This window comes from Grampus griseus (genome assembly GCF_964374135.1).
Source record: "Grampus griseus genome assembly, chromosome: 13".
Classification (NCBI taxonomy): Eukaryota; Metazoa; Chordata; class Mammalia; order Artiodactyla; family Delphinidae; genus Grampus; species Grampus griseus.
Genome location: NC_139007.1, coordinates 22,081,989 through 22,095,398, shown reverse-complemented (window position 1 = coordinate 22,095,398; position 13,410 = coordinate 22,081,989). Strand labels below are relative to the sequence as shown.

Sequence of the window (13,410 nt, the reverse complement as noted above, 5' to 3'; positions counted from 1 at the left end):
TTCCTCAAAGGCTGCTGGGCTCCGGAGGCTCCTAGTCATGCTGGAGGGTGAGCCTTTCGAAGAGAGACTCGCCCAGCCCAGCCTGGGGACCAGCCAGCCTGCGGAGATCGGGCAGGTGGTCACCCATCTTCTTGATGAGTTTCACCTGCTCATCCAGGAAGTGGTTCTCCAGGAAGTCACAGAGGTGGGGGTCTGCATGGGCAGAACTCAGGGCATGCAGATCCAAAAGTGCCTGGGTCTGGTTCTTTTCCATGAAAATGGTGGCTTCCATAGTGTCCTGGGTTTTAGCCCCCTCATCTTGGTGAGTATTCTACAAGACCTGGAAGAGGGCGCGACCATCGCACTGGTTTTTCATTTTTAAGAGATGCTGTGCACCCTCGCGCTTCTCCTCGGCCAGTTCGTGGAAACAGTGGCCCACGCCCTCCAGAGCCACATTGTCGCCATGGAAATAGAAGCCCAGGGAGAGGTAGGTGCGGGAGTCCCACAGATGCATGTTGACCGGGCAGTTGCTGACGGCCTCCACCTTGGTAGAACAGTTCTTTTTTTTTTTTTTTAGGGTATAGTTGTTTTACAATGTTGTGTTAGTTTCTACTGTACAATGAAGTGGAGTTCCCTGTGCTCTACAGCACGTCGGTAGAACAATTCTGACGAATCTGGGAGCTCATGGTTAATTGGTAATAAGGAGCTAAGCTCAGAAAATGGTGTTGGCTCGTCCCGGAGGCCAATAATAGCTGAGTGGCTGATTCCAAAGGCTGCGACTGGAAAATAAAGGTTGGAGGCTGGTGGGAGGCTGGAGCAAGGGGCGTCCCTGGGTCTGTTCCGTCCAAACACTGTCAAAGCAAGAGACAGATCTGTGGGACAGCGGAGCGCACTGCCTGGATCTCATTTTTTTTTTTTTTTTTAATTTTTATTTTTGGCTGTGTTGGGTCTTCGTTGCGGTGCGCGGGCTTCTCATTGTAGTGACTTCTCCTATTGCGGAGCACGGCGCGCGGGCTTCAGTAGTTGTGACACACGGGCCCAGCCGCTCTGCGGCACGTGGGATCCTCCTGGACCAGGGCTCGAACCCGTGTCCCCTGCACTGGCAGGATGATTCTTAACCACTGTGCCACCAGGGAAGCCCTGGATCTCATTCTTGACTCTCCCTTCCTGCACACCTCCTCCAAGCAATCATCCAGTTCCTTCAGCTCAGCTTTACAAAGGTCTACTGAATCTCTTCTCTCCACCTCCCCTCCACTCTCCTGGTCTAAGCCACCTTCTCCTCGAATCTGAATCTCAGTGGCCTCTTAACTAGTATCCCTCTGCCTCGGCCATCCATCCGTTCCATTCTGCACACAAGACCCAGAATGACCATCAAACTTCACTTCTGACCACGTCACTTTCTTGCTTGACACCTTCGTAGGTTTCCACTATAGGTATCAGTCATACTCCTCAAAAAAGTTTGCAAGACCCTGCCTGCTCAGTCCCGACCCCCTTCTCCAGCCTTGGTTCATTCTCCCTCAACAGCGCTGGACCAGTAGCACAGTCCTTTCTTTATCAGCCATTTTCTGAGTTAAGTTATACTTTTCTTTCATTCAACAGTTATTGATAGGGTATCTATTATATGCCAGACCTTGTGCTAGTAAAATAGCACAAAGACAGACACTGAAGATTTTAACATCTAAAAATAATAGAAAATAAACTAGTTTTAGATAGGTCCTGTAGATGTTAGTTTTTGTAACCACAGCTGTATAGGATCTTACCACTCTCCAGCAAAGACCATGGAGAGTCATAACAAGCATCTGAAAAGTTGAGTTGTTCTACCAAGAGAAGATCAATAGCTATATTTAATGTATTATTAATTTACTGTGACTAAATACAAGAGGTAGGCTGTGAAAGTAGAAATGTTTATTGAAGTAGTGCCTTTCCCTGTAATTAAGAGAAGAGGTGAATTATCTTAAAAATGTGTTTTAAGTGTTACTTTAATGTTCAGACTTTTCTAACTTAATCCATATATGAAGTCAACATCATTTCCAAAACTAGATTTAATAAAAAGTTTATTAAAATTTTTTAACATCTTTATTGGAGTATAATTGCTCTACAATGGTGTGTTAATTTCTGCTTTATAATAAAGTGAATCAGCTATATATATACATATATCCCCATATCTCTTCCCTCTTGCATCTCCCTCCCACCCTCCCTATCCCACCCCTCTAGGTGGTCACAAAACACCGAGCTGATCTCCCTGTGCTATGTGGCTGCTTCCCACTAGCTATCTATTTTACATTTGGTAGTGTATGTATGTCCATGCCACTGTCTCACGTCATCCCAGCTTACCCTTCCCCCTCCCCGTGTCCTCAAGTCCATTCTCTACATCTGCGTCTTTATTCCTGTCCTGCCCCTAGGTTCTTCAGAACCTTTTTAAAAAAGTTTATTTTACTGTTACTCCTCTTTTCCATCTGTTTGTACCAGGAACTCTGAGTGCTGTCCAAGGTAGATGTTTATATTCTCTTACTAAATTGATATGAAGAAGATGTGAAGAGAATCTGATGGTAAGAAATAGGGCTAATGCAGAGCTTTTAAAGAAATCATTTAGAATTTTGAAAGGTTGGATGATTTTTTTTTAGTGAGGTGTTTTTTTTGTTTGTTTTTTTTCCGGCTTCAACATGTGGCATGTGGAACTTCCCTGACCAGGGATTTAACCTGTGCCCCCTGCAGTGAAAGTGTGGAGTCCTAACCACTGGACCACCAGGGAAGTCCAGATGATATATATATATTTTGGGGGGGGGTACCAAATTACTTTACTTGAAGGAATGGTACTAAGGAAAGGACTTGTAGATGTTTTGGTACAACTTACAGAAAAGGTAAAGGTAACCCAGACATGCATGCACTGCCTTGGTGACCAGGGAAGTCACCCCTGTGGCTACGGGAAGCCAGCCTAAGGCTTAGCTCTCATTATCACTATTTCCCAGGGTGTGCTTGTCAAAGGGATACTGTACCATGCCACATTCGGGGGCCCCCATCATGCGCAAGTTGGTTACGTGGTCACCCAATTCTTCAATGGATTTCACCTGCTCATTCAGATAATGAGTCTCAATGAAGTCACACAAATGGGGGTCATTTTTCTCCGTGGCCAGTTGGTGCAGTTCCAGTAGTGACTGATTCACACTTTTCCAAGTGTAGCGCACATCCCATTGCATTCAGCCCATTCTCCCAGTCATCACGGTCTGGTTTCTTGATATCCTGAAGGAAGATTCGGCCACCCCGTTGGTTCTGCAGCTTCATCAGTTTCTCAGCATGTTCCCTCTCCTCACAAGATTGGTGAAGAAAGTATTTGGCAAAGTTCTTCAAAGCCACATCATCGCGGTCAAAATAGTACGACATGGACAGGTAGACGTAGGAGGCATAGAGCTCCAGGTTGATCTGGCGGCTGATGGCGGCCTCCGAGCCCTGGTGGTAGTTCTGGCGCACCTGCGAGGGGGACGCGGTCGTCATGGCGGGCGGCTGAGGTGAAACGGTGGCGGTGGCTGCGAGGCTGTAACGGCGGCGGGGACCTTGGGGCGGTCGGAGGGCGCTGTGAGGTGGTGGCGAGGGCTGGCTCTGAGCGGCAGGCCGGAGCTGGGGAAGAGCGCCGGGTTCCGTCCAAGCACTGTTGAAGCAAGAAACCGCGGCGACTCTCCGCGAGGACTGTCCAGGTGATATATATATATATATATATTTTTTTAATTTGTTTATTTATTTATTTATGGCTGCATTTGGTCTTCATTGCTGCATGTGGGCTTCCTCTAGTTGCGGCGAGCGGGGGCTACTCTTCGTTGTGGTGCGCGGGCTTCTCGTTGCAGTGGCTTCTCTTGTGGTGCGCAGGCTCTAGGCACGCGGGCTTCAGTATTTGTGGCATGCAGGCTCAGTAGTTGTGGCTTGCGAGCTCTAAAGCATAGGCTCAGTAGTTGTGGCGCGTGGGCTTAGTTGCTCCGCGGCATATGGGATCTTCCCGGACCAGAGCTCGAACCCGTGTCCCCTGCATTGGCAGGCGGATTCTCAACCACTGCGCCACCAGGGAAGCCCCGGATGATATTTTTAAAGGTGTCAGATTTGGCTTGGCAGGCCCTCCAGAAGATCTACCTTTATCAGAAATTCAAGTTCAGTTCAGGCAGGGATTATATTTCAGTTGTACCGTCAGTATCTTTGCAGTTTTTTATAATTGTCAGGGTAAAGTGAAAATATAGGCTTTAATGGTCCCTGTTATCCTTTAAAAAATACTTCAGATTGTATCATGTTATTCCAAGGAACAATTCAATTTCATGAAAACAAATAGATTTAGGGAATTCCCTGGCGGTCCAGTGGCTGGGACTCCGAGTTCTCACTGCAGAGGGCCCAGGTTTGATCCCTGGTCTGGGAACTAAGATCCCACAAACCATGTGGGGGTGGCCAAAATAAATAAATAAATAAATTTAAATTATATTATATATAAAATAAGTAAAATGATTAAAATTAAGTGAACAAATAAAACAAGTAAATAAAAAAGAAAATCTGAAACAAGATCTTTAATCCAGTAAATACCAGTCAATAGTCTTTCTTTATAGAATGTTACATTTTTTGGCTTCAATAAATGATTTACACTTACAGGTGAGATGGAGTCTGGTCCTCGGTATTCAATATTGAAAAGGCAAACAATCTTAAAAAGCAGAATGGGGGGCGGTGGGATGAATTTGGGGGATTGGGATTGACATACATACACTTTTTTTTTTTTCTCTCAAAAATTTCAATTTATTTTTAGATAACACTTATGGAAAAAGAGATAGACAAGAATATTCACTTTTTATGGTCAGTGTTTTGTTTTGTCTTGTTTTAAATTCGGGTATAGTTGTTTTACAATGTTGTGTTAGTTTCTACTGTATAGCGAAGTAGAGTTCCCTGTGCTATACAGCAGGTTCTTATTAGTTATCTATTTTATACATATTAGTGTACATATGGGGATTGACATATATACACTACTGATACTATGTATAAAATAGATAACTAATGAGAACCTGCTGTATAGCACAGGGAACTCTACTCAATACTCTGTGGTGACCTAAATGGGAAGGAAATCCTAAAACGAGGGGGTAATGTATACGTATTGCTGATTCACTTTGCTGTACAGCAGAAACTAATACAACATTATAAAGGAACTATACTCCAATAAAAATTAAAAACACAAAACAAAACAGAATGACCATGTGAACTCATACCCAAAGCAATGTTTGAATGGATGCTTAAAACTGCCCTGGGACAGAACTGCAGGAGTCAACCCTTTATGAAGTCCATTTTTAACTTTTTGTTGTGAGCCACAATAAACACAATTCACAATGCAAACTATTATACCCTCATGCTTACAAATATTACTTTAAAAAAAATCTCATGAAGTACTATTCTTTCTACATGCAATGCATTCTAGTATTTTTCTCTTTCATTTCCTTTATAAAAAAAGATCTCACAATCCACTAATGGGTCATGACCTGCAATTTGTAAGCACTGCTAGAGGGAACCCACTGGCCAGCTCAGAGATATCTGAGGATTTTTTTTCTAACCTAGAAGATTTTCCTTCTCTCTGTGTTAATTTTAAGATCTTACCAAACAGGGAAATTCTGAGAAAGTTCTTGAATTTTTCTTTCATTTGATCAGGGCTTTCTGCTGTGTTGACCAGAGCAGTTTCACTTTTCACTGCCATCCCTTGGATGTTTTTGTATGTTGGGTTGTCGTCCGGGGGCTGCAGTCTCTAGAGGATCATCTTTTACTATAGACTCTATCCTTGACTATAATAAATAATTAACTTGGAGTTTAGTGATTCATGAGTTCATATTTAACTTCTAAGGGGTCCTTTTTTGATTCAGATGACATCGGTCTTATCCAGCATCAAGAATCCATGAGTTTTGCCCTTTTGTGCTCTTTGGACACTCCCAAGAACCAGGTGGACAAGGCCCTTTCCCATGAAAGGGGGCTGATCTAGCTCCCTCCACTCAGGATGGGGGTGGGGGGAAGGGGGACATTAACTAGTGTCCAGCTGCCTAAGGCCTTGACCTCCCTGCTTTCTTAATCTGTACTAATAAGCTGCTGGGGCAAGGGGGATCTTTCTAGTCCCCCAGAACTGAGAGTCAGAATACTGAGGCCCTTTCCCTGAATGGCCAAGTACAGTAGAGCAGTTAAGACCTAGGCTCTCCCATGCTAACTCTCTCCATCTCTGCGGAGAATTCCATTCCTATAAGCTATTTCTGTTTGCTTCCAGTTTCCATGATTGCCTAAATCCCTTTGTCTGCTGCCAATTCTCTGCCTCTGGCCGGTGGATAGCTCACCCCTGCAGTGTTCCACCTTCACCAGCTAGATAGTAACCGGGAACTAACTCCAGACTCTCCCAGACCCCTATAAGGCGGTCTTGGTAACAGGCTTTCACTGCCCCTACGTGGGAAGCAAACAGTAAAGGTGCTGACAGGGAGAGACCAGGCCTGGATGTCTTTCCATATTTGTGGAAGAGGAAGGAAATCAGGTTTATAATGTGCAAGAAATACTGCCACCAATTCACGTTATACTGTTTCATTTAATGCTCCAGGCCAGTGTTTCTCAAAGTTACTTGATCTTAAGCATCATCTAGGGTGCTTAAAGATGCAAATTCCCATCTCTACCCCAGCGTTCTGGAATGGGAATCTCTGGGCAGAGGTCTGTCTGGGAATCTGTATTTTAAAACAAGCACCTAGGCAATTCTTACAGTTTGGGAGACATTGGCCTGTAGTTGTTGGCAATGAATCTTTATTGTGGTTATAGTTATGTGGAGCTACACATGTGCTATAATTGTATAGAACTACAAACACACAAACACAAATCAGTACTTGTATAACTGGTGAAGTCTGAGTAAGTTCTGTGCATTGTACCAATGTCAGTTTCCTGATTTTGACATTGTATTATATATATGTAAGATCTTAACACGGGGGAGGCTTCACGAAGGATGTTTGGGACCTCCCTGTATATTCTTTTGTTGTTTCCTGTGCATTTATAATAGTTCCAAAATTTAAAAAAAATTTTAAGTCAAAAAAAAAAAAAGGGATAGGAAGAGAAATGGTGAAGCACTAGGATTGGAATCACCTAGAAGAGCTTTTGTCACTCCTCCATAAACGTACACACACACGGACACATATGTACACACACACATATATCTCAAGCATTGGTGTCCTTTTCCAACTTGATTTATTTCAAAGTCTACATTAGTTAATCTGCAGCTTGAATGTAGAACTTTTATGGATGTAAATGAAACAATTTAAAAGTTTATTTAAACCATCTATTCATTTAGATATTTAAATACTTGCATTTAATATCAAAAATTATACAAAATGGTATTAATTTAGAAAAGTTACTTTTTCTTCACTCAAATAATTTTAGTCAAATTCTTCACAGGGATCTGCTACAGCAGGGTCTCTCTCATCACTGGAACAACATTTTGAGTCATCTAACAGTTCCCTTCTAGTTATTTAAGATAGAACAGGTTTTTTGTTTTTTTGTTTTTTTGTGTTTTTTTTTGCGGTACGCGGCCCTCTCACTGTTGTGGCCTCTCCCGTTGCGGAGCACAGGCTCCGGACGCGCAGGCTCAGCGGCCATGGCTCACGGGCCCAGCCGCTCCGCGGCATGTGGGATCTTCCCGGACCGGGGCACGAACCCGTGTCCCCTGCATCGGCAGGCGGACTCTCAACCACTGCGCCACCAGGGAAGCCCTAGAACAGGTTTTGAATTGAGTAGGATGCTGACAGTGGAGATTTTACTGCATCTCAGGAACCATTTGTTAAACATTGGGACAAGTGTTTTTTTTCCCTTGCGTATTCACCATCTCCGCGAATAGGTCTTGTATTCCTTTTTCTAATACCTTTGTAAGAAGCTTACTAATTATGATCTCCAATGCTTGTTCTCCGTGGTCATAACCTCAGGAATAATTAATACATATGTTTTCACCGTTTCCCCCTGATTTTGCTAGCTGACCTTCATAAGATAGAAAACTGCCATCCCTTGAGGTCCTTTCAAGAGATGGTGTCTTCCTGAAGAGTACTTTGCTCAAAAAGGACACAGTAAAGAAAAAAATATAAGGCAACTCTCTTTTCTGAAGAACAATATTTTGGGGAAAAATTTGCTTTCTATCCTGGCATGTATGGTGTATACTTCCATTCAAGAACATCTGCACCTAAAACCCAGTTCAACTTCTGGGGAAGTCAGACTGGCCCAGCTCTTTTTTCACAAGAGGCTATAAGGCAGACGGAGTATGGCATACCTGCAATTTTTTGGTTATTTTGTGCTAAAAGAATTCATTGTGGGGAAGTCCAGGACCACTTTTTAGAAGTGGATGATTTAGTTATTTTTCAAAATTTGCCTATAATCGTAACGTGAATTTTAATGGGAAGCAGGTAGGGTTGTTTGTTCTAAAGACGTTAATAATATTGTCTAAATGCTCTGTGGCTGCAGAATTACTCTGAGTCCCATAATTCCTGTGCACCCTGAGCATCGTGTGTGTTTTGCACATCTATGAACTATTATTTTTTGAAAGTTTGTGGATGCTATAGTGGTAAATAAAATACAAGTTTGTTTAAAAGTATTGAACTCATAGTATTTTTTGTTGTTTTGCAATTTCCCAATAAATGGAAACCAAAACTTCTGTGAAGGTAGGGAGCAGAGTTCTAAGCTATTCTGGCTGGTTTGTAGCTGACCGAGTGTCATCCATCAGCAAGTGGCTAAAAGGGGTCCAGAGAGTGACAAATCGGGGTGTCAGGATATGGGGACACAAGAAAAAAAGGCACAGACAGAGTGGCAGAGGGACAGTGCCTGAAGAGCTATTAGGAGAGGACTCGGTGCGAGAGAGAAGACGCAGCTGTGTAGGACTCTCTGCTGGCGCATCATGAAGTACCTTTCTTTCACTCATGAACACCAGTTTTATCTTAGTTGCAGGTGTTTCCTTTAGAGCTAAGTTTAGCAAATGAAAGATCTCGTGTCAAACTCATTGGTTCATCAGAACTAAGGAATATAATATGAGTATTGTCATTTTTGTTGCTAATTTTAAAAGCACCTTTATTTTGGAAAAAAAAAAACAAAGAAATGCAATCCACGCAAATAAAGCAAAAGCACAATACTAAGCAGGTTTCCTTTTCCTCATCCCTACTACCAAGAGCTGTAATTTGGGAGATGTCAGATAATTCAAAGCTATGGTAGCAAATTAGGTTTCCAAGAAAAGACATCATTTTTAAGAAAGCCACAATAAAAATCATTTTAATAATGTTGCAAACAACTATTAAGTACTGTGTTTAGAAAATGCTTCTCTGCTTATTAATGGGGAAAATCTTTTAAAATGAGGTACGGGGTCATCTGGTGGAAGAAATCTACTGCACTAGTATTGTAAGCACGCCACTGGTTTCAAGTATACTCACTTGATGTCTCCCCATAATATTTTCTTCTGGAATATAGTATTAGAAATTGTTCAGATAGAATGAGCAGGGAAGACATTATCTCGACTGTAGCAGAAATTGAGAAAGAAAAAATGAAGAGGCGTTTCTCTCCTGGATCTCTCAGCTGGCCACCAGATGGTAGACAAAAGCAAAGCTATTAGACCTGCAATGCAGTAAGGCGAGGCATGAAAAAAACAAAGAACTCCTTCCTGGCGGACATTTTTGTTTAGGTAACGAGAGTTTAAACTTGTGCCCCTGATAATAACCAACATTTCCTAACGTTAATACCAGCCAGCAAATTAGTACCATTTTTCTTATTAACCATTACAAAGGGGAAATCTTGGGGGGAAAAAAATAGTAGGAAAAACTATGCCAGCATTATTTTTGTTTTTTTTTAATGAAAAATCAAAACCTCATGAAATATTCTAAGTAATTAATAAAATGTTTACAATAAAGTCAATACATGGCTTTCCGAGGTGTTTTACTCTAGGAAGACACTGATATAAAATTTATCAATTCAAACTGTTAAAAAAACAGAATTCAACTGAGTTAAAGATCTAATTGACTTTATTGAAGGATTCATGAACCAGGCAGCATCCTATCTAACAAATAAAAAGGAGTTCCAAGGAGTTGTACAAGATGGAAGGCTTTTATAGGCAGAAAGGGGAAAAGAGTGGGTTATTTCAGTTTTAGATAACCTACCTACTGGGATGGCAGGGGGCTATGTGGAAGATTACCTCATTGGTGCTGACCAGAAAATTCGACTGACCAGTGCAGAATGCATTCCTGGAAGAGGTCGTAACTACAGTTAGATTGGGTATTGAGTCTTGATTTGCTGACATGGGGCTTAACACAAGTGACTCCATTTTGGGCCTGTCATTTCCTTTTTAACAACATAAGTCAGGGACTTCCCCGGTGGTCCAGTGGTTAAGATTCTGTGCTTCTACTGCAGGCGGCACGGGTTTGATCCCTGGTCAGGGAACTAAGATCCCACATGTCTTGTGGTGTGGCAAAACAAACAAACAAACAAACAAGAAACAAGTCATTAATAGCTCTGTGGCTTGCAAAACAAGTAATCCAGTTAGCTTATGGCAGATATTTTTAGTATAAAAAAAGTATAAACAATAGAATTTCAACCCTAATAACATACCTATGCTTTCTAAACAAAGGCTAAAGGTAAATACACTAAAATGTTAATCATGGCCATTTCTGAGCAGTAGAACTATAGGAGATTTGTATTTTGTTCATATTCTAAATATTAAACAACAATCATGTATTACTTTTATGCTCAAGAAAAAAATCATTAAAAAAAAATAAAAACACTTTTAAATTTGGAAGAATAAATATGTTAAAGCAGGACCCTGCGGGGCCCTCCCAGGCACAAAAGTCTTCCTGTGTCCCCAGTTTCTTGTTTGGAGGAAAGAGGCTTCAGCCCCCTAGACTTTCTGCGAATTCCAAAGGGCAGATTCAAACGGTTACTGATCAGGGAAGTGATGTAATGCAGAAACAAAGGGAAAGCACTCAAGAAACAATAGTACAGTGAGAAAGCAGAGTCCTAGTTCCTCCTCAAGGGATATACATAGAGTCCTTCTATAGGAACTAAGGCCCCCATCCAGGTGGAGGATGGTAACTTCAGGCTGAGCGCAAGTTCCCTGGAGCACCACCCTGTTACCTCCCCACCAACCAATCAGAAGAAAGTCACACACCCTACAGCCCTCACCCCAAATGTTGCCTTTAAAAACTCCTCCCTGAAAACCATAAGGGAGTTTGGGTCTTTTGAGCACGAGCCGCCCATTCTCCTTGCTTGGCCCTGCCATAAACATTTCTCTGCTCCAAACTCCAACGTTCTGGCTTGTTTGGCCTCACTGTGCATCCAGCACATGAACTTGTGATCAGTAACAATAGTACCAGCTTCATAAGCCTCTCCATTGTGAGGCCTATTGCACGAATGCTGGCTTTTGCAGAGCTGTGGTACAGAGAGCGTGTCAAGCATTAGACAATTCGAAGATTCAACACAAAGAATGAGTGAATGAAGCAGCACACTGGGGTTCCATTTTGGATGCATATATGTGCCAATCAGTTTACCAGTTTACTTTTCAGAAAACATCACGGAATGTTTTAAAAGATACTATCTAGTTTTATTTTTGATATCCTCCACCTCCTACCCACACCTCCTCCAAATTTCACTCTTTACAAAGGGTTGCTGATACAATCAGATATCAAGAACTCAATTCACTTTACTTTTTTAAAATAAATTTATTTATTTATTTGGCCGCACTGTGTGCAGGCTTTCTCTAGTTGCGGCGAGTGGGGTCTACTCTTTGTTGCGGTGCGTGGGCTGCTCATCGCGGTGGCTTCTCTTGTGGTGGTGCGAAGGCTTCTCATTGCCGTGGCTTCTCTTATTGCGGAGCACGGGCTCTAGGCACGCAGGCTCAGTAGTTATGGCTCGCAGGCTCTAGAGCTCAGGCTCAGTAGTTGTGGCTCGTGGGCTTCATTGCTCTGTGGCATGTGGGATTTTCCTGGACCAGGGCTTGAATCCATGTCCCCTGCATTGACAGGTGGATTCTTAACGACTGTACCACCAGGGAAGCCCTCAATTCACTTTAGATTCTTAATTTTAACAATAGAAAATATAGGGAGGAAAATAATTTCCCTCTACCCTTATGAGTTCTTGGCTGAAACCCCTTGTAATACACAGATGAACAAAAGAAAAACAAGCCAAGTAACTCCCTGATTTGGCCCAAGTCACCACCTTAAATACTATCTTCAACTAAAGACAAAAGAAAGCTGTAGGGGGATTGGAGGGAGGCCAGTTATGGGAGGTCATAGGAAAAGCACTTAAACAAGGGTAAAGATTAGTTTGCAGATTTGTCAGTGCCTTCTCCATTGAGACTCTTGTGATTTAGAGTCAACCTTCCTTCTCTTTAGAGAGAGGGAGACGCTAACAAACGTAAATTTTGCCTAGAAAAGGGTAATTTCTACTCTGTTTTCAGAGATTCTCTTGAGCCTGCTCTTTCTCAAAAATACTCAGCTCAAAATAATCCTTATGCCAAAGAGGCATATTTTGAGGTGGCATATTCTGCTGCCTTTCAAAAAGAAAGTTTTCTACTTTTACATACCAAAATGAAACTTGCCCAACCTGATTAACCCTCTTCAACCCACCTAGACGTCTTTCCTTCCCTCTTCATCCTCCTCACCATCCCAATCTCCCCTCTTCCTAAGTCTTTGCTCCTGTTATAAGTCTTCAAAAGCCCCAGTCCTGTCCTCTTTTTCTCAATCCCACTCTTTCCGCAATGAAGCCTAAAGTGTGTTCTTTAAGGATATACTTTTCATATTTGTATGCTTTCCCCGATTCAATTCCTTTTTTTTAATCTCCCCAAATGCTTAAGTGCCTTGCACCTAAACACATTTGTCTGAAAAAGAATCCTTATAAAGCCCTACTCAATCCCTTATCACTGGATTTTATCTTCCCGATTTAACTGTTTCCACCTCAAAACAACTATTGATCTAAAAACAAAGCTCTTGGCAGGCGCCGGTGCACGCGGGCGCCGGGCCGGGGCGGCTCTGAACCCGGTGTCGAGGGCCCGGGCCCGGACCCAGCCCGCCGCGAGCAGGGCCGGGGCGCTTCCTGCCGCGCCGCTCCGCGGGGAGCTCCGCGAGCGCCTGGGGACGTCGGATGGGCCCGGCGGAAGGTTGGCCTCCGGGCGGCCCTGGGTGAGAGGAAGACGACCTGGGCGCTGCTCGCTCTTTCAGATCTCGGAGCGGGCTTCCCGGGGCCGGCGAAGTGGCCCACGGCCGCGCCGCCCTCCCGCCACGAAGCGACTGCCACGTCAGGACAACTTCACAAAACCGGGGAGAGGGCGGGTGACGCAGGCAGGGCAGCCGCGGCAGCGTTGGACCCGCGGCCAGACGAGGACGCTGACCTCCAGCCCGGGCCCCCGCTTCAGCGACACCCGGGCCGGCGCCGGCGCCTGCCCAGCCC

At 43.4% G+C, this 13,410-nt stretch overlaps 2 pseudogenes across 2 annotated transcripts; both read right to left on the bottom strand.

Annotated features, from left to right (window-relative positions):
* Nucleotides 1-665, bottom strand: LOC309831555 (ferritin light chain-like; annotated as a pseudogene). Its single transcript has 2 exons — nucleotides 630-665; nucleotides 1-523 (listed from the first exon to the last, which is right to left on the bottom strand). The product of its transcript is annotated as a ferritin light chain-like (transcript).
* Nucleotides 666-2,840: 2,175 nt separating this feature from the next.
* On the bottom strand, nucleotides 2,841-3,650 carry LOC309831554 (ferritin heavy chain-like; annotated as a pseudogene). The gene has a single exon. The product of its transcript is annotated as a ferritin heavy chain-like (transcript).
* Between the last annotated feature and the right edge of the window lie 9,760 nt (nucleotides 3,651-13,410).